At 39.1% G+C, this 22300-nt stretch overlaps 1 protein-coding gene across 1 annotated transcript in view; it reads right to left on the minus strand.

Annotated features, from left to right (window-relative positions):
- The window catches only part of KCNK2 (potassium two pore domain channel subfamily K member 2), a 172420-nt gene extending 152199 nt beyond the window's left edge, over window positions 1-20221 (minus strand). The window contains exon 1 of the mRNA XM_036840082.1: window positions 20105-20221. The gene's annotated coding sequence lies outside the window, so the exon portion shown is untranslated. The remainder of the gene's footprint in view (window positions 1-20104) is intronic.
- Between the last annotated feature and the right edge of the window lie 2079 nt (window positions 20222-22300).

A 22300-nucleotide genomic window follows, 5' to 3' on the forward strand; every position in this document is an offset into this window, starting at 1 on the left:
TCGGAACTCCCTCCCCTTCGCACCCCTCCCACCCCCCACCCCGTCTCACCGCCTGGGCCCTCCTCGCCGCACCCCCTGCGAGCCCAACCCTCGCCTGCGTCTCCCCCGCCTCTTCCAAAGTACCCCTCAAGCCGCCTCCCCGCCTGGGGGCATAGCCCTTGGATTCACCTGCAGTCTCTCCTCCTTTCAGCCGCTTCCACTAACCCTGCCCCCTCCCTAGATCCTCACTCACGTTATCGGGCACAACGGGCTCCAGCCCATCTCCTTCCAAGTCGGGTCGCGGGGGTGTGGGACCGAGCTTTGGGGAGCGGGGACCCCAGCACGTGGGCATCCTGCCCTCCCTCCGCCCCCCCCCCCGCCCCAGGGTTGTACAGAGACGTACACCTGAAACCCTTGGAGTGAGGGCGGTAATAAGGATGCTGATTTCTTCCAAGGATAAGGGTTATCAAGTCACCACCAACCACCACCCCATCTCCAAGGGTGCTCGACCTAGGCAGCTAGCTCTGATGGGCAGAGTGCTGCACGAATGGGGAAAGCACCGGGCGCCAGGGTGAAGACATTTAGGGAGGCAAAGGGAACGGAATAAAAAGTCTATTCGGTCCCAGGGCAAGACCCCTTTTGCTGGGAACAGAGGTTGCGAATGTGGTCGGTAAAGCAGCGGGGTGGGAGACCTCAGACCTCAGTCTGAACTCGGCGCTCCCCGCACACCTCCGCATCAGGATCCCAGCTTGGCAGGCACCAGACCCCGCCCAGACTAGCAGACGGCCGCGCGGGGACAGCTGAACTCCTGGCGACCCCGGTGCGGGAACCGAACCCGCAGAGGAAAGGGAGAAAGCGCACAGAGGACGGGCTGCAGCTGTAATGAGCGAGTCTTCTCACCGCACACATGATGTAGTGGAACTTCAGCTGGTTTGTAAACTCTTTTCTTCCTTCCCACTTTCGCAGCGGGAATCCCCTGCTGACCTCCACCCTCCCACCTCCACCGCTGTGTGAGTTTATCTTCCAGAACCGCTGCTCGGTCAGATTGGAGTATTTCCCCACTTACCAGGAGAATTTCGTAGCGAAAGCTATAGACGTGAATGAGGTAAGGTAGAACAGAAAGACTGTCGATTGTAAAAAGAACGTTGTAAACCTTTCGCGAGGCTGTGGCCGTCTACGATTTGAAATGCCAAATTACTTTTTAAATTACAGAATAGATTCAGCCGGCTGTCTCCTTTCTCCTATTAAAAATGTCCTCCTTATTAGGAATTCCTTCCTGCTGGAATTGAAACATGTTTTTCTCGACTTCTGCTCTCAATAATAGTATAATCGGATGTCCTTTCTAAAATGTGAATCTGATCCTCTCACTTGCTGACTTAAAACCCTTTTAGACTCTCTGGGTCACAGGTAATGTGCTTCCTGATCTGGCTTCTCTTTTTCATTCCTGGCCTCCCTGGCTACTGTCATCTTCCCTCGCACACCTTCCACAGTCCTCTCCCCAACTTTACGTGACTAAGACACTGCATCCGTAGGGTTCTCCAGAGAAACAGAACAGATAAGATGTATTCGTGTGTATATAAATTTTATTTTAAGGAATAGGCTCACACAACCACAGGGGCTGTCAAGTCCATCTGAAATCCCTAGGGTAGTTCTGGAAAATCCGGCAAGAGTTAATGCTTCAGTCTTGAATTTCTTTTCTGGGAAACCTCAGTTTTTGTTCATAAGACCTCCAACTGATTATACGTGCCCTACCCACATCATCAAGGGTGATCTTTCCTTAAAGTCCGATTGTAGATGTTAACCACATCTACAAAATACCTCCACAGCAACACCTAGGTAAGTGTCTGATTAGATAATTGGGTGCTATAGCCTAGCCAAGTTGACACATCAAACTAACCATCACAGGTATTATCTTCCAGATCACCCAGCAGTTAAAGTTTCTCCTGAATCCTAGTCAGGTGTCTCACTATTTGCTTCCCAGGACAATTTATGCTTCTATTTTTGCACTTGTCACATTGTGTTGTGCTTCTTTAAACTAGACTGTAAGCTCAGTTAGGGCATAAACCATGTCTTTCTGTTCCTCATAGTATCCACAGTAACCAGTGACTGGCGCTAAATAGATGTTTGATAAAACATCTGAATGAAAGTGTGATTGCAGACATCATTTATCTGGCCTCCTTCTAGATATTTGGAACTAGGTATCTTACATTTATAGGAAATGAGATAAATCCACCACTTACAGAATCATTTTCTACCCTATCACAGGCTTTTTGTTCTCCGAGTAAAATGATCCCAAAGACTTTGAGTATTCTTTTTTTTCTTACTTTTCCCCTTTTGCTCGGTGATTCTTTTTTGTTCCATCTGGGTCTTTTGCAAATTTAGCCACACCTTGCTAAGCACTGGTCCTCTGTCCAACTGGCTAATACTTACTGAAGTGTGGGATTAACTCATAGTTTAAATATGCCTGTGTAGTGCATCCCTTCCTCATGGGATGTAAGACTCACCACCAATCCCAAATGCTGATTTGCCATTTTCCCTCCTTTTCTCTATCAAGTCACGTGCGGCAGTGGTCCTCCATGTTCCCCTTGCATTATTCTCACATTAGGCACACATATATGTAGAGGGCTGAGGGTAGGGGGCCACGGATTTACTTTACAGAAACATTAAAATAAGATTTGAAAAAGAAACAAACAAAATTCCAAACTGTAGCATTAGCAGGAATCATTCCAGCAAGCTAGCCTCAACCTCACAAATTATTCAAAAGAACCAAGAAACTAGTCCCCACACTGACTCTAGCCCTGCTTTCTACTGCAGCCCCTCACAGCCCCCTCAGTTAAAGACCCCTACCCCTTTAAGAGCCACCTTGCGCTTACACTGTGTTTGAAGTAAGAGGGAAGAAAGGGGATAGACTAGTTTGTGTATCGTTGCAACTGGAGAAACAAGGAAATGGGATGGTTTATCCTGTTTAATTTTATGTCTGCATTTCTCATACATATAAATCCCACCAAACTGTCATAGAAAAACTAGATGGACTCTATTTCTTTCATGCTGCCAGACCCAGGCTACTCAACACCTATTAACTTTATTTTAATGGACAGGAAAACCTGAAATATGTAATACAAAGATTTAGCGCCCCCAAATTCTATACTCCCCTCCTTCCAGTGCTTTCAGAGTTGCTGTTATGCTCCAACTAGCAGCAAGAAATCTACAGGACTTCACTTTCATGTTCAGTTTCTTTTTTGACCTTGGCCTACTCATAGTTAAAACAAAAAGTAAAGAAAAAAAGAGCATGCCACTGTCTTTTCCATAATTCCATTCACACCTAGAATTTTGGAGTTAAGGTGACTTCCGTGGGTATCCTAACTCTGCCATTTGTGGACAATGTGAGTTTGAGGGAGTCCCTTTGTCTCTCTGACCATCAGTTTCCTCATCTACAAAATAGGGATACTACACTGAACCCACAAGAGATTGCTGTATGAATTAAACACATATATGTGTTTAACATTGTAGGTCCTCAAAAGAATTTCATTCTCTCTTGTGCTTGACCTAACCCAACGAACCAGGGGGCTTCCGGCCTAGCAAGACCACCAACAAATTCCAACTCTATAATAAATCTTGGCATTTATTTAATCTTCTGGATAACACAATTGCACAGGTCTAAGATGAGGAAGAATGAATCACTTTTGTCAAATATCTATTGAGTGCCTACCCAGTACCAAACAGGAGCTCTGTGGATATAGCAAGGTTGCTGCCTTCATTAAGCTTATGGTCTAGAGAGGGAAGGTGCTAAGCAAACCTAAAATTAAAATTCTGATCAATGCAATAAGTAAAAGGTACAGAGTACAAGAGTATATAATGTTGGAGGGTCCGGAACGCCTGTCAAAAGAAGTGACATTACAGTTGAGCCCTGAAGATGAGCATGGGTGGAGAGGAAGAGGCATAATGTAAGGAAAGAGCTTCCTCAGGAGAAGGAAGAACGTGTGGCAGGAAGAAGCTTGGAGAATTTGGGGAGCTCAGAGAGTGAGGATTGGTGATAGACAGTGATCAAGCTAGAAAGGCAGGCAGAGACCAGGTCATAAGGCCTTGGATTTTAGTTAATGGGACTTGGATGAATTTTCAGCAGAGCACTAACTTCATCAGATGACATTTAAAAGAAATCACTCTGGTTGCTACATGGAGAACAGACACAAGGTGAACACAAATGAAAGCATGTAGACAGCGAGTTTAGATGCTATTGCTTTAGTCCAGGTGAGAGATTCATGGTGACTTGTATGGGAGTGGAAGAGAGGATATGAGAGGTGGCAGCAGTAGATCAACAGGCCTCTGTGATCCAGCGGGTGTGGGGAGTGAATGCTGAGGGAGAGGGTGGGCATTTTCCAAGAGGTTCTAGTTCATGCAAACTTAGAGAAGACAACAGTATAGGCAGTACTTCAGTGAAATGCCTGCCTGATGTGGTCCCTCCAGGGACACTTATCTTCCCCTCTTATGGCTGTTATGTTTCTTGTGGGACTCATCCCTGATTGTCGGTGTCATGTGTGTCCTGAGTCTCAGCCAAGACCTGAAAGTCTTGGAGACGATTATGACAATAAGAGAAGAGAAGCTACCTGAGAATGGAGCCAGTACAGAGCAAATAGAACCAAAATGACCAGTTCTTTGTGACTACATTTTATCAATCGCCTGTATCAAACTACACCATAAGCCATACAAATTTTCTTTTTGTATAAGCCAAATTTGTCTTGAGATTTCTGATACTAGAAAGTCCTAATCAAAACATTACAAAGCAAGGAACTGGAGAAAGTGAGAAATGATTTACCTATATGGGGTCTCTAAGTTGACCTCCAATGATTCCTGCCCCCTGGTATTCATGCCCTGTGTTATGAAACCCTCCAGCCCCCTTGAATGTGAGCTGCTAATGAACAGAATACATCACAAGCAATGGGATGTCCCTTCCAAGGTTAGGTTATAAAAAGACTGTGGCTTCCCTCTGGTGTGTGCTCTCTCACTCTCTCTTGGATCTCTCGCTCTGGTGGCAGCCAGCTGCCATGTCATAAGGCAGCCTTGAGGAGAGGCCCAGGTGAACCTGGAAGTGGATCTCCTGAGGTCTTCTAACAGCCATGTAAGTGAGCTTGGAGGTTTCCTTCCCCATTCGAGCCATGAGATCACTATAGTCCTAGATAACACCTGGAGTGCAGCCTCTTGAGAGACCCTGAGCCAAAACCACCCAAGTAAGTTCCTTCCAAATTCTTGAGCCTCAAAAACTGTGAAATCACCTGGAGGAAAACATAGGCAGAACACTCTTTGACATAAATCGTAGCAGTATTTTTTTGGATCCATCTCCTAGAGTAATGGAAATAAAAACAAAAATAAACAAATGGTACCTAATTAAACTTAAACGCTTTTGAATAACAAAGGAAACCATAAACAAAATGAAAAAACAACCTGCAGAATGGGAGAAAATATTTGCAAAACAATGCAACCAACAAGGGATTAATTTCCAAAATATACAGACAGCTCATACAACTCAATATCAAAAAAACAAACAACCCAATCAAAAAATGGGCGGAAGACCTAAATAGACATTTCTCCAGGGAAGACATACATATGGCTGACAAACACATGAAAAGATGCTCAACATCGCTAATTATTAGAGAAATGCAAATCAAAACTACAATGAGGTATCCCCTCACTCTGGTCAGAATGGCCATCATCAAAAGTCTACAAATAATAAATGCTGGAGAGAGTGTGGAGAAAAGGGAACCCTCCTACACTGTTCCCGGGAATATAAACTGGTGCAGCCACTATGGAGAACAGTATGAAGGGTCCTTAAAAGACTAAAAATAGAGCTACCATATGATCCAGCAATCCCATTCCTGGGCATATATCTGGAAAAGATGAAAACTCTAATTCAAAAAACTACATACACCCCAGTGTTCACTACAGCACTATTTACAGTAGCCAAGCTAGAGAAGCAACTTACATGTCCATGAACAGATGAATGGATAAAGAAAATGTGGTGTATATATACACAATGGAATACTACTCAGCCATAAAAAAGAGTGAAATAATGCCATTTGCAGCAACATGGATGGACCTAGAGGTTATCATACTAAGTGAAGTAAGTCAGAGAAAGACAAATATCATATGATATCACTTATATATGGAATCTAAAAAAAGTGATACAAATGAATTTATTTATGTAATAGAAATAGACTCACGGACATAGAAAGCAAATTTATGGTTACCAAAGAGGAAAGGTGAGGAGGAATAAATTAGGAGTTTGGGATTAACAGATACACACTGCTATATATAAAATGATAAACAACAAGGACCTATTGTATAGCACAGGGAAATATATTCAATATCTTGTAATAACCTATAATAGAAAAGAATCTGAAAATAACTGAATCACTTTGCTGTACACCTGAAACTAACGCAACATTGTAAATCAACTGTACTTCAATTTTAAAAAACTAAAAAAAACCTGTGAGACCAAAAATGTTTCTTGTTTTCAGGTGCTAAGTTTTGGGGTAATTTGCTATGCAGCAATAGGTAATAACACAACCTCTAAGAGTTAAATTCCAAGTAAGCTTAGAAAGTGTCAGTCAGACCTGAGTTATGCAAGTTACTTTAAGAAGGCAATTCCTCAAAGGCCAAAATGCATTCATTCTGAAGTAGTCATCAACCTAAAATTAGAATATGTCCATCAGAAGGGAAGTTGGACATCATTAGAAGAAGAGCAAAGGAAGCAAAGAGGTAGGTGTTACAAGTGCCCGTACAAGCATTGTCTCAAGCAGTAGGTCTCAAGCTTGAGTGTGCATCAGAACTGTGTGGCGTGCTTATAGGACACAAGTTGTTGAGCCCAGTGCCAGAGTTTCGGAGGCATTACGTCTGGGGTGAGGCCTAAGAACTGGCATGAATAACAAGTTCCCAGGTGATGCTAATGCCGTTAGTCCAGGGAGCACACTTTACGAATCCTGGAGGAAAAGCAGAATTTGGGTTCACTCTGCTCTGATAGCTCACAGTCACAGAGGCGGTTTTTGCAGTGGTAAGAGATTGGGCTAGACAACAGCCCAGGCCCTCTGCCACCGTGGTTGGCAATCACAGCAGGCACTGGTACATATCACCATTCACTCTCACTATTAAGCACCTTCTGTGTATCAGAAAGGCATTTTTCTAGCCTTTGGGGATATACAGTGGCAAAGAAGACACACCAAATCTTTGTAATCATGGAGTTAAAATAAGGAAAGAATGACACTAGTAAAACCATGTGCATGTCTATTTGTAAAACATCATTGAGTTACTGAGAAGGTTTCAGATTAAAGTACCTCACCCTGAAACATTTTTTTAAATGTCATTTTTTTTCATAAAACTTTGCAAAATCAATCAAACTCAAGAGGTTCATTTTGTGAAAATTAAAGTCACTCTAAAGTATATAACACTCAGCAATATCTTTTTTAATGGCTTTATATATTTGCTTACTTTAAAGTAAACCCATATACACAAAAATATGAAGAAAGATAAGATTTTTAAATGTAAATAAGAATCTCTTTTATAATGGTAATTCTTAGTCCCATATGATTTCTTTTCAGTTTTAAAAATTTATGTAAGTCAAAACACCCAACTTTTGCATATAAACATCAGTTCTTTCATCAGTGTACACTTAAGTGTTAATTATTAAAGTAAGCTAATATTCATATATAATTTTGCTCAGCAGGGAACAAGATTGACTAAGGGTGTTGTAAAGTAAAGAAATCCTTATAAAATGGTACTCTGTTATAATTAAATTCAGAAAACATTAGAATTTACTTAGTTTACAAAGAGGAAATTCTACTCCAGATTTTCTTTCTCCTTTCAAAGCTGAGTATCATAAACTATCACTAGGAAATGAACATTTTGCTAATATGTATCTAGACTAACAATGAATTCATTAGATAATTTTTTAAGTCTGCCAGTATTAGGCAAACAAATTATATCAAATGTGGTGCTTTTTATTAAAATCAGGCATAAAATCCAGAGAGAACTAGAATTAAAATTTTTATTGATGGCTTTCATTACCTCCTGAATTTTCAGGACATCCAGTACTTTATTTAAAACTTATATTTGTTGTGAAGGTTTGCCAATCCAGCATTTTGCCTTCACCTGAGACTACAAATTCTGACACCAATGAAGAACAAATCAATTTCTCTTCTAAAATTAAGTCACAAGATATAAAGGCAATAAAAAAGCAAATAGAGAATGTGAGGATTTGGAATCTCCTAAAGATATTTGTTAATGTGTTCAATAACCAAAGATCTTAATTTTACCATTTATGTATAGAATCTAGCTTTCCCTCATACCTTTTTGTGTCTATGATTAAATGAGCACATCCAAGCCCCTCGCTCAAGGCCATCTACTAAGTTTATGGAAGAATTGAGATTAAAAACACATGCATCACCCAAGGCATGTCTGTTCTATAAGAAAGTGCTAAAACAAAGAAGAAAGCAGCTTTTGGTAGAATTTTTTAAATTGCTAAGATGATTGTGTGATCTCTCCAAATTCTACAAAGTGATCAAGGCGAGAAGACTACCACCACCACCACCCGTCCCCAGGACCTTCACCAGTGGCCTCAACTCTGATCCAATCTCCATACTGCAGCCAGATGAAGCTTTTAAAATAAAATCTGGTTAAACGGAAGCCCTGATTAAAAGCATACACTACCTTCCCACTGCCTTCACCATAGAGACTAATAGGCTAAGGGCATTCCCAGGGCCTCAAAAATCCTTGCCCTGTGAATAATAACAGTAACAATAAGAACAGGAATCATAACAATAGGTAACATCTAACGAGGCATTTGTGCCAGCCCTTCTTTCAAGACCATTTCATTTACTACTTCGTTTACTCCTCATAACAATCATATGAGGTTATTATCCTCAGAGAAGTTAAAGTAACTTCCCCACAGTAACACAGCTGGTAAATCAATACAACTACTATATAGGGCCCAGCTCACCAGCTTTTCTTCTCATTTCCAGTTTCTTGAGTATCCCCTACTCCTTCTTTCCTTAGAGCCTTAACACCAGTCCTTCTAGCCTAGACTGTGCCTGTTTCCCTCACTACTAGAAAATGACTTATACTATTTCTCTAGACCTCAGCTAAAGCATACCTTCCTTAGAAAATGTTCCATCACCTCCTAACAAGATCAGCCCACCACCCCAACATATACGCTCTCATAGCACTCTGTACTCTCCCCTCATTGTCCTGGTCACAATTGTTATTAAACTACTTCTTCGGATTATTATTTAGTCACTGCCTATATTAGTTTTCTAGGGCTGCCGTGACAATGTTCCAAAAACTCGGGTGGCTAAGAACACCAGAAATTTTGATCTCAGTTCTTGAGGCTAGAAATCAGAAATCAAGGTGTCAGCAGGGCCATGCCCCCTCTGACAGAACTAGGGGAGAATCCTTCCTTGCTGCTTCTAGCTTCTGGTATTTGCCGGTGATCCTTGGCATTCGCCGGCTTGTGTATACATCACCAATCCCATGGCCGTCTTCTCCTTGTATGTCTTCACATTGTTTTCCCTGTTTATGTCTGTCTCTCTGTCCCAATTTCTCCTTTTTTTAAAGGACACCTGTCATACTGGATTAGGGCCCATCGTAATAACCTCATTTCAACTTAATTTCCTCTGTAAAGGCCCCTTTTCCCAATAATGTCACATTCTCAGGTACTGGGGTTAGGACTTCAATATACCTTTTGGTGGAGACGCAGTTCAACCCATAACATTGCCTATGAGACTAAAACAAGTTCCAAGAGAGAAGGGATCTTGTCATCTTATTCCTTAGCACAATATCTTACATATAGTAGGCACAAAAATCAATACTGATTAAATGAATGAAAGCCCATTATTAAGAGGTATTATTGAAAGAATCCTGCAGTTAATTAGGGCTCAGAATCGCTATGCCTATAGCATCAGGCAGGAACATACATGCACGAAGTGGGTCTAGTGAACCAGTGAACTGGAGGAGATATTCTAGTCATCTTTAGTTGATTACTGCCATGAAAGAACATAGATCCAGTGTGTTAGACCTTCCAATTTTCCAAGAGAAGTTAGATATCCAAATTGTTTTAGAAGAAACCTTTCAATTTCAAAATGGGGGCCACTAAATCAATTTTCAAAAATAAACAGTGATAATGGCAAATAAAACATATCTGTAGGCTGCACACGGTCCTGAGGCTCTCTGATTTCAGCCTCTGGGTTCAGGTAACATTAGATGCCCTGTGAGGTCATATCTGCAATGAAATGCAATGATTCCACTTTCTAGGCTATGGTAAGTGTTGAAACATCTCACTTCAATTGTAGTCATGTGGGGCTGGCACTAGGGTAAGGCTAGTGAGGCACTCCCCTGGGGCACAAAATTTAAAGGGGCATCAAAAACACAGCTAAATAATAGTTTAATACAATAGTTTTTAAAATCAATGTTAATGTGAAAAATTCATGGTGAACAAAAAGTTCAAAATTTTAAATAAAGAGGATCCAACCCGGCACTGGCACAAGCTGGCCTCACTAGCCTCACCCTAGTCCTGGCTCTGCTGCCTTGTTTCACTGATACTTACCCTCCCTGCTAGATCACACATGGGAATTCTCCTCTGTTGCATAAGCTCCCCTTTCCTGGAGCTCCAGGGACTATGCTGTATTACAGAAGAAGCAACCCCTCACTCACCCAAAATTCTGTGCCCAAACATGCATGATTGCACTGCACGTAAGATGAAGTAACTTACACTTCCTGTGGATTCTCAAGTTTATCTCCCTCTTTCGAAAGAATGTATCTTGAACGCTGTTGTTTCTTCTCCTCTGAGATGGTGTAACTCATTTCTGATGAAATTTCCTTAATTATACTTTTCTCTCAGGTTTCAGCTTAATACCTGTTTACTTCTGCCACATGGCTAGATGCTTCAGATGGGGATCTGGCTCTAGCCCTACAACAGCTTGCTAGTGGAGTCCAACAGACGCAGGTTAGTTACCATGGAATGTTCTTATGTTGGTTCAGCTTTCAGCTTGGAAATCACATCGGAAATGTTTTAAAGCTAGACAATACAGAGAGCACCGTGACCTTTCCTAAGCAGCCACTCAGAATACAGACCTTCTCATCCATCATCACCACAAACCCCTCCATGAGATAATTAATGTGCACAATTGCGTAATAACTGAGGGCAAAATGTTAATTCCGGGTTGTCACAATCTCTATAAAGCTTTTCTCAAACCTTGAGAGTCACATGTCAACATCACACCAGGACTAACACAGCCAATTATGCAAATATATTTATGAGCTGTCAAAGCGCCCATTGGGAAAACAATTGGAGCCAGCATAGAAACTTCACTACTACATAGTCCCTGTAACTATAATTTGAATATGAACAAGATATGATGAAGTCCCAAGTTCCTGTGAAATCTGGGTCTTTAGATATTAGAAAATAAAAAATATAGTTAGACAATTAATTTAATTTGATCAGGACAGTTGCCTGATCGTATACCCTGACTATTCTCCTCTGTGAAACCTTCCCTGTTCTTTACCTCTGATAAATTTGATCACAATTGCCTATGGATCCTTATACAAATTCATAGCACCTTTTACTCTTGTGTATACATTTGTCTCTATGTCCTGCTTTCTCTACTAGACTAAAGGTTCTCTGAAGACAACTACCTCATCTGAATTCTTTTTGATTTCTTAGAACACACAGTAGGTATGCAAATGTTTTTTGAATCGGTATGAATAAAAGACCACCGCCATCCCAACACACACAAAATCACCAGCTCTTATGACTTTCAAAGAAGGATTTCACAACTGTGACATTTATCATCAAAAAGCATTTAATTCACATGAAGGTATTTTCAGTACCTTGAAAGTCACTGTATTTCTTCCATGTCCTTTATTATCCCATATAATTCTATTATCACACAGATTCACATGAAGGTCAGCGTAGTCACTGGTAAAGACTGTAAGCTGCCTAGTTTCAAGTCCAGGCCCAGCCACTTATTAGCCATGCCTTATTTCCTCATCTGTGAAATGGGGGTGAAAAGTAGTCATCCTCAACTTGTTAATGAGACCTAAAAGAGTTAATGCTTGAAAAGTATTTAGAACAGTGCCCTAAATAGAGTAAGAACTCAGTAAACAATGATCGCTATTAATAGTATTATTCCCAGTGATAGCACTAAATCATGGAGAGAGGGAAAGAAGATGGATCTGAGGTAAGAAGTGAAACAAAAAGGAAGAGGTCATTAATCTTCTGGGGCTTGGCAGCAAACACCTGGAAGCTGGCTTTTAGGAACCAAATGAGCAAATGGGATTCAGGAAGGAAAAGACAGCTGCAAAAGATGGAGTCAAATTCCAGCACTTCTGTTCTAGAAAGAAGAGAACTCTGCAACTCAGGCAGCTTCTTCCCAGGCAGGAAGCCTTTCCCATTCCACCTGATGGGAGAGAAGTCCGTACCAGGATGTAGCCAACAAAGGTGGATAAGTGAGATCCAGTTGGATTAGGAAGGGAATAGTAGGTGGGTTCACAAGGCTGTACTGGGAGCCCAGAAACAGACTTAAAGGTCTCTTCTCATCGTTATAGATGTGGTGTTGCCACTTTCTTTATCATGCACATACTCAGATCTCCCTTTGGCTATGGCCCCAACGTTTTGGACTGTTGCTATCTGAAACTGGCCCTTAAATTGTGTTGACTTTACTTTCTATCTCCTTAGCAACTATGATTGCTTTAAATGCTTCCAGGTTTGCTTGATTTTTTTTTCCCTTTCATTGTTATCAATGTTGTTTTCTGGACAGATAAAACTCTTCTTTTCCACAAACAGGTTTTTGGTTCAGGTACAACTTTTGGAACCCCAAGTTGTTTGGTTGCTAAGGGGACCAATGTATGCAAATAACATATAAATACAATAAGGGTCCTAGGAATGGAGTTTGCTATTGAGCCAACAGGTGTCATGTGTATTTACTCCTGTGACTCAGATATTGTACCTGTTCCCTCTTTGCAGATTTATCAGGGATCTCTCTTATTTTTCTCACCCTGGTATCATGTTACGCTCATTTTAATTAAAATTGAGATGTCAAATATTTACTGTTCTATTTTTAACAATTTTTGATGAAAATCTGTTAGTCACCAAGCACAGCTATGAATAGAACAAACTGCCTTTTTTCCTGTTTTTATATCTACCCCAACAGTAGAATGCTGTTTTGTGGTAGTTTTTCTTTGGATGAAAGTTGGGTAGAAAAAAACTCTATTGTTTTCCATTAATATTTTCTCAAGAAGGGGAACCAATAGTGTGCTGTTCAGATTCCAAAATGCCTTGCCAACCTTCTTGGTAATTAACTATAGTGTTTCCTTTGACTGAAGTGATGGATGTCATTTGCACCATCTTCATATGTGGCATTACATTCTTCATATACTGTATCCACATATTTTGGGCAATATAGATTTTAACTCCCCATGTCTTTCCTGCTGCCCTTGACCCTGAATTCTGAGTTCAGGGTTAAGTACTCTTTTACTATGCTCCTGTAACATACAGTAGGCATTCAATAAAAATTGAACCATTGTTATTGTTTATATAGGGTTATACTTAAAGCTCTAGCGATTGGGTGGTAAAAATACAAAAACCTCTCTGTAGAGATTTATCTAGCTAGGAAAACAACATTTCCATGAAAAAAAAAATGAATCATAAAGACAGACCTAGAAGGGAATACAAAGGAAACATCTGCTAAGGTACATAATAAATATTTATTTAAATATTGGCTTGGCCAAAAAGTTCGTTCAGGTTTTTCCATAAGACGTTATGGAAAAACCTGAACGAACTTTTTGGCCAACCCAATAAATGACATGGGAGCATATGCCAGTTATAGTTGAGGACCTCTCTTTGAGAATATTTTGTTAGCAATCCATTTGAAATATTAAATATGAAAATAAGTTATTTTTAAATTCAATTCATAATGATTTTTTTTTTCTGTCATTAACCTGGTCTAGATTTTCTCAACGTTCAGCTAGTAAAGTCATCTCAGAGTCAGTCATCCCATTTAGAAACCATTATGTATAACATGATTGTGATTACCACAGATTTTTGTGGGTATTTATTACATCTCTCTTTCTCCCTTGCCAGTGAGTTCCTTAGGGTAGGGACTGAGTCATCCTCATGTCACCCTCTCTAATGCCTAATAGATAGTAGATTCTCAAAAAAGGCTTGTTAAAATGAACTCCAGTACTTCAGCAACCTCAGAGACATTTTATTTATAAAAAATTTGCAAATTTTTAAGTATTAAATATTCCAAGAGAACCTAAAATAGCATGAACCTGGATTTTAAAAGTACTAACATTTTGCCATATATGCTTCCGATATATTTTTCTCCTTTTTTGAAGAAAAACAGATTACAACCACAGTCCCAATTCACCCCAGCCCACTCCGTTCCTTTCTTCTTTCTCCTTCCCTTAAAATAACTGCCTTCCTGGAGTTGGTGCTCATCCTTCTTGTGACTGTAAATGTATCCTTCTCATGTGCCTACGTAGCCATAAAGATATAAAGTATTTTAAAACTTACATAATTGGTATCATATTAAATGAATTCTCTTCAACTGGCTTTTTTTTTTTCATTTAAAACTTACATTGACAAGATTTATCCGTGTTGAGATATGCAGTGCTTTTTCAGAATGATCCATTTTCCCTGATCAAATTTAGAGTAAAATTCTTTATCATTTAAAATCTAATATTTGCCTTAGGTTATAAAAATGAAAGAAAGTCTTATGAATATGAAGCAAAGAGTCTCTTTGATGTCTTTTCACTCTGTCTGACTACCTTGGCCAGCCCTCTCTACTGACTGCTTTGTCAACGCAAAAAATCCTGAGTTAAGAGCCAGGGATTAGAAATAATAAGCAAGGCATGAACTGTGCACACTGACCCAAAGATCCGCTCCAAAAACTGCCCAGCAGCAGTCACCAAATTCATACCCAGTTTAGAGCACTGGCAAGAAAAGGAGGTGGGGATTTCTCTTTTGAAATTTCAGAAGAGATTTCTTTCCTTTCCTCTCAATTTTTCTTTCAAAGACATATAACTTATTAATAGCCAGACATGGCTATTAACTCAGGACATGGGTTGCTAATGCAAGCTGTCCAAATTTTCCCATCAAATAAGGATGTATAGAGTTTGTGAAAACAGAGCAGTGGCTTAGAAGAGACTTGCTAGTTAATTACATGCACTATTTCCTAAAAGCATTTTCTAGACAAAGTCCCTTTAATCATTTGGCTCCTGGGTACTTAATTCTCATTTAATATGAAACTGAAACATTGAGTCATAATTTACCTCTAGTCAATAACCAGATGACTACTGTTAAGGAAAGAACTTTAGTTTTGAGGTCCTAAATGTTCCAATAAATATATTTAATATATCTCAATTCAGGAATTAGATGCTTGAGTTCATTTCTCACTTTTCATTCTTTTTTTTCCCTCTAAAAATCTAGCTATGACTAAGGACCAATAAAAAGTCTTTTGGAAAAAACTTAAAGGACACACTAAGTTTCTGTGTAACTTCTGGTTCATAGGTATGTGTACTTGAAGATACCCAAGTACAAAATCCAAACTTTGAAGACAGATAAAATAAATGGCAGCCCCTGGCTTTGTAAGAGGATTTATCTGAGCGCCTCTTCAAATTAGAGTACCTCTAAAAATCTTGTTCCATTTTCAAAGTTCTGTTTACACAAAATTTTAAAAATACTTGCTTAAAGCATTAGATAAATCTCTATGGGTAAGAATGCAAAGCCTTGATAATATAATGTCTAATCCCCCAATTTAAAACTACTTTAAATAAGTGGTATATTGCAATACCTGCAAATTTGTAATCCTTTATCACCTTTCATTTCCAAAGTTTCCCCACATCAAATAATAACCTAATCTGTTTGATAAAACACAGCTAATATTTAAACACTGAACCACAATACTGACAACCCACAAACACAATAAATAAAGAGGGTATATGGGGGGCGAGCAATAGCAGAAAGAGGAAGATAGAACTTTTCTATTTGAAATTGCAAAGGAGTTTAAATATAAGTAATACAATTACCAGAGATGGACTTCAGCCCGAACTCTTGAATATTTAACAACCCTGCCCCCAATGAAGCTTGGCCTTCATGTTTAAGAAAAGCAAAGTGGCCTCTGTTTTCCAGCTCCTGGAAGACCAGACTCAGCAGTAGTTTTGTTCTTCTTCCCTGACCCAAGTTCCAGTTGTACCTAGAGCAAGCCATGGCTTTCCCAGTTACCTGCACCCCTTTATGGAGCAGCTCAGTATCTGAGCAGTGAGGTCCCTAGAAGATGGTGAGCAAGTCCAAGCCTGTTGGAATCACCCAGGGAAGCAAACACTGTTCTAGACATTGGATTCTGCAGCCTCATCACCAAGGCGATGCAGCCAAATATACTGTGTCTAGGACTTGGGCAGTTTCTGAATTTTCTGAACTATGTGAAATCCAGTTATTTATTTTCTTTGTTTGGATCCATCCATATTAAATACATACATAAGCTTTTAAAAATGCAAACTTGACACTTTTGTCTCATTTATCAGGATAGTTCAGGTATTTCAGATAAATGTGGTATTTTAACTCTAATGATTCATGTAGAATCTCATTTCTCTAATTCTCTTTGCATGAGCACATGTGAATCTACATAGCTTACTTAGATTACCAAAAAAATGCTTAATAACATGATAGACAGAGATAGATAGATAGATAGATAGATAGATAGATAGATAGATAGATAGATAATAGATAGATAGATGATAGAGAGATGATAGATAGATGATAGATAGATGATAGATAGATAATAGATAGATGATAGATAGATGATAGACAGAAGATAGATAGATGATAGATAGATAGATAACAATGATTTTTTTTTCTCAGTCATGTTACCCCCACATCATGTTACTTTTCCTACTTTAGTACTCTGCTCAAAGGGACTTATCCATAAAACCTCCCTAGATACATTCTATGCGGCTCCTGCCACTCTGGTTACTTTTAAATTCTTACTTTTACAGATCCAACCAGCTGTTAATTTTGCTTTTCCCCTGAAAATATTGTGAAGGGAGGATTTTCCTAGTGGCTCTGTTTCTTTGTGTTCTTTCTCTATTTCCACATGGCACCCTATCCCCCAGGTTCCTAATGCATCCCAGGACCCTCAGTTACGATACTCCATTAGGGAAATGAAGGCTAGTATACCATTATATATGTTTCCTCTACTCTCTTCCCAATCAAAAGAGACCTGTTCTGCACGCCATTCTTTCAGAGGATCCGGATTAAGAGATGACTAGCTAACATGATATTTTAATTGATGATGGGTAATTCTTTCGGGCAATATAGGTGCATCTAAAGGAAGTTTTCTACACAGAGCTTAATGGTAAAAATTTCGGTCATTATGGCAAGTTAGCAAAATAATTTCACCATCTGTAAAGATGATTTTTAGAGTCTTACAAATTTTAAAGTATATGGTGACAGTCATAGTTTATAAGATTGGTCCAAATGTTTACTAATTGTTCATGAAGAAAAGTCGCACTAATCCCAACAAATTGGGAGGAAATACAAAACAAATTAAAGAAGAGCCAGTACTATTTTTCAGATAGTTTGAAGAAATGCTCCCTTCCCTTACTTAGCTCTCAGAATGGTGACAGCAGGCTTAAGTCACTGCCCCAGGCCAAGGATTAGGTAATTCCTCTATGGAGAAGTTGACACGCCCAAGAAGAAAAGTCTGTAGCTCACTGCCTGCCTCATCCCTAAAGTAAGGCTCCCACTCAGAAACTCACCACTCCACAGGCACTCCCCACCACACACACATTGTTATCAGTTCTCATAAATACAAATGGAGCATCAGGGATCATTAAACATAAGAGGAAATCCTTTAACACAAAAAAGAGCAGAACAATTTTTAAAAATCTCAGGCAAACAGAGATAATCCAGAGACCAAAAGAAAATTTCAGAGAAACTGTAAGTATTATTCTGAGAGCTAAGAGAAGTAACTAGGTGAGGTAACGGATGTGATAATTAGCTTGATTGTGGTAATCATTTCCAATATACACTTATATAAAATCATGATTTTATACACCTTAAATATATACAATTTTTATTCATCAATTATACCTCAATAAAATAAAATAAAGAAATAAACCTACCTTTTTAAGTGAAAATTCAATAAAATTAGTTATTCATCAAAAAAAGGTAAGATTGCATCCACAAAATAACAGGAGGTTATGAAAAAGGAACATTCAGAGAACAAAAAGAAACTCTTGGAAATCAAAATCAAAATCAACTCTTGGAAAGCAGAAATTAAAAATTGCACAGAAGTTTGAGCAGATACATTTGAGGATATTCCCTGGAAAGTATAACCAAAAAAACACAAAGAATAGAAAAGAGGAAAGAAAATATAAGATAGAGGATTAGTTCAGGGGTTCTAGTGTTAAAATAATAGTAGTTCCAGAAAAAGAGACTCGATAAAATTTTAACAGAGAAAATTGTCAGGGAAATAATAGAAGAAAAATTTCCAGAACTGAAGATCAAAAGTCATCAAACTGAAATACCTCACAGAGTATATACAGCTCAATAAATGAAAAAAAAACTAGAAACTGCCAGAGCAATGGAGATAAAAAGAAGACCCATAACACTTCAAAACAGAGAAAATAGGTCACTTACTACAAATCAGGATTTATAGTAATTTTGGACGTATGAATATTAACACCAGAATTTGAAGACAATTTAGCAATAACTGCAAATTTCTAAGTAAAAATGATGTCCAAATGAGAATTCCATGCCTACCAAACTAATCCTATGTGGTATAGAATACAGTTATTTTCAGACATGTAAATTCTCAAAATATTTACCTCCTGTGCTGACATGAAATTCAAAACATTTAAAATCAATCAGGACAGAAGACCAGCATCAGAATGCATGTCTATCATTAACATGTGGGGCATAATGTAAACTCTGCCCAGTTTCCATGAACTTTCTCAGCAACTGTGGGATAATATGCTCCAACAAAGCTAAGAAATAGAATAAGAAATTGGCAGACATGCGATACAGGATATAGAAGTGAGGCAAAAGCAAGTCATAGGAAGATGGTAAAGGGAAGTCCCAGGATTTCAGAGATCAGACAACCTTAAAGAGCAAATAGTCTGATTTGGAGCGGATGTAAGGAAGGCTGGAGAGATGTCTGCAAGTAAAAAATGAACTTGAGAGATTTCCTCATGGGTGATGCAGTGAGAAAAGATTTATATTTCTGTCAGAGACTTGAGGAACAAAATAATGATAGGTACATGGCAAACAGCAAATTAAAAAATAAGGCAATTATTAATCCCAGAGAAAAGACAAGTAGTACTAGAAAGGAGATACAGTCACATTTCCCTATATAGGTCACAGTGAATGATATTTTTTAATCTAAATAATGTAAACATTGAGTATTGACAACCAATAATTATGGTATAACACCCTTGTGCCTGTTCTCTTCCTAACCCAATACATTTAGTCAACAAATCCCACAAATTCTAATCTGTGAATAGTTTACACCCTTTCTTCTCCATCCCACTGTTTATGCAGCCAAGTCTTACCTGGAGGCTGGTGACCCCAGCTGAGGGGTCAACCCAGGGTCCTGCCAGGGTCGAGTCTAGGTGCAGTAACTAAAACACTGGTGGGTGTGGGTGACTGAAAGCTCACTAAGCCAAAACAAAATCAAAATATAACTGAGGGGAGTAATCAGGACAAAGGAGAGAAATTAACCAAATAATTATGTTATTGAAGACAGTCTAGAAAAAAATGAGAGTAATGAGAGCAAACTGGTCAAAAACAGACTGAAAAAAGTTTCTGTCACTTATTTGCTTTGTGACTGCCTTATTCCTCTTTTTTTTTTTTTCTGTAAAATGGAGATAATGATAGTACTTTCCTCACAGGGCTGTTCTGAGAATTATATCATTTGTGACCTGTAAAGGTGTAGAATTGTCTGACACACAGTAAGAACTCAATAGGTATTAGTTCTATCATTAGCATAGTTACTCTCTGAAGAGTCAGGAAAAGCATCTTTCAAGTGTGAGAGCATGCGTGGAGATATGGACGGGGAAGGGTTAAGCAAGATGGACCCGTTACCTCATCATTTTGCACCTGGATCCCTGCTGTAGGCTGTGAGTTGGTGCCCTTGCCTCCACCATATCTCTTTCTAATCTTTTCTCCCTGCTGTGGTCAGAATCTAACCCTCCTGAAAACCTTCCAGTGGCTTCCCACAGCTTCCCACAGCCTTCAGAATGAAATGCCAGCAACTGGCAAGATATAGAGGCTCTTCAATTGCATGTTTCTTCAGGTTCATGTTCTATCTTGCTTCCACATGTTATGAGTCTAGTTCCCAGCCTTTTACTTCCGTGTTCCCCCAAACAGGGCAAGCTCTCCAATGCTGCCATCTCTTTGCACAAGATCTTGCTCCCTGACCCAAGTCTGTCTGGCTAACTTCCACTCATCCTTCAGAACTCCTTCCAAGACTGAGCATTACCTTCTCTCTCTTTTCTACTCTCAGAGGAACATCTCTGGACTCCTTCCAGCACCAAGTTCATCCTTTTATAATTCTTATTTCACTGTATTACACTCATTGGTTTTCTGGCATGTTCATTCTCCTTTGAAATCAGGGTCTATATCTTTCACTTCCTAGATCCCAAAGTTTTGGACCATGTCCCAACATATAGCAGATGTTTTAATAAATGTTTGAAGAGTACATAAATGAGTTTGGGATCAGCAAACTTTACTCCTAAAAATACTAAAAGATTTTCAAAGCAGGCCTTTGGTGTAAACAAGCTTTCTGTGATCTTATTTGCACAGATACCCAACTAGCTATCACTTAATAGTGCTGAACCAAACTTCCGCCCATCCCACATCTAAGGATCATGAGTACTGGCTTAAAGATTTTATTTTGTATTTCAGGCTTAGGGTTCTTGTAGATTCTATGTTTGTCCTCCCTTCCTTCTTAGAGTTGGCCTTTTTGAAGCTTGATACCATATTTATTTTTCCACTGTGTTCCACCTACAGGTAAATACCGGATGTTGTAGAATTGCTAAGGTACTAGCCACACAATTGGGTGAGTTTGGCTCATGAGCTGATCATGTGTCTTGTTTATAACTCAAAGGGTTTAAACTGATCTGAAGTGGTACTTAAAAAAAAAAAAGGCTGTAGCTTTTAAAACCAATAAGAGTATCTTTGTTTATTGCACAGGACTCATCTCTCCTCTTTAAAGTCCACACTCTTATCTGTGTCTTTGGTTTCCAGCATAATGCTTTGATTCCCTGCGAGAAATTTCTAGCCTTTTGAACGGGCTTAGACAACTCTGTCAGAGACCTGTGTAGTACTTAATGAAAGCCACGTATTGCCTAGAGCAGAAAGGAAGAATGTTACCATTAAAATCATAATATCCTGTTGAAGATTGTTAGCATCTATTATTATACTGTAAAATTACTTTAAACTGCCTAATAATTTATAAATAATTTTTTAGAGTTTAAAATCAGTGTTTACAAAGTGAATCAGCTACACGTATTCTAACACACAATGTAAAGCAATTATACTCCAATAAAGATGTTAAAAAAAAAAATCAGTGTTTACTTAAAGCTTCTATAACTTTAAGATTATTTTCTTCTAAAAATAAAACAAACACTAATAAATCCTTCTTTATCCCAACTATCCCTTGACTATTTCCTAAATAATATGTCCTCAAAGAAACAGGCTGAGCCACTGTTAGTTAATTACTTAAAACTAATTACAAGGACAACTATTTTTTATTAGAGAAAGATAGTACTTCTGGAATATTTTTAAAGAAATCCACTTTCCTTTTTTTTTTTATAAATTTATTTATTTATTTTTGGCTGTGTTGGGTCTTCGTTTCTGTGCGAGGGCTTTCTCCAGTTGCGGCGAGTGGGGGCCACTCTTCATCGCGGTGCGCAGGCCTCTCACTATCGTGGCCTCTCTTGTTGCGGAGCACAGGCTCCAGACACGCAGGCTCAGTAGTTGTGGCACACGGGCTTAGTTGCTCCGCGGCATGTGGGATCCTCCCAGGCCAGGGCTCGAACCCGTGTCCTCTGCATTGGCAGGCAGATTCCCAACCACTGCGCCACCAGGGAAGCCCCACTTTCCTTTTAAATCCACTCAGTTATCCAAACTAACTCTTAAAATATTTTTTTGAAGGCCTCAAGATTTAATGTCAGTGAATTAATTAACTTTTAATCCACAGACTATTTGCATATTTGACAGACTATCATAAATTTTTTTAAGCTGCATGAATGGTTTTCAAATCCCACATCAATAATA

The sequence above is a fragment of the Balaenoptera musculus genome, chromosome 1 (genome assembly GCF_009873245.2).
Source record: "Balaenoptera musculus isolate JJ_BM4_2016_0621 chromosome 1, mBalMus1.pri.v3, whole genome shotgun sequence".
In the NCBI taxonomy this organism is placed as follows: Eukaryota; Metazoa; Chordata; class Mammalia; order Artiodactyla; family Balaenopteridae; genus Balaenoptera; species Balaenoptera musculus.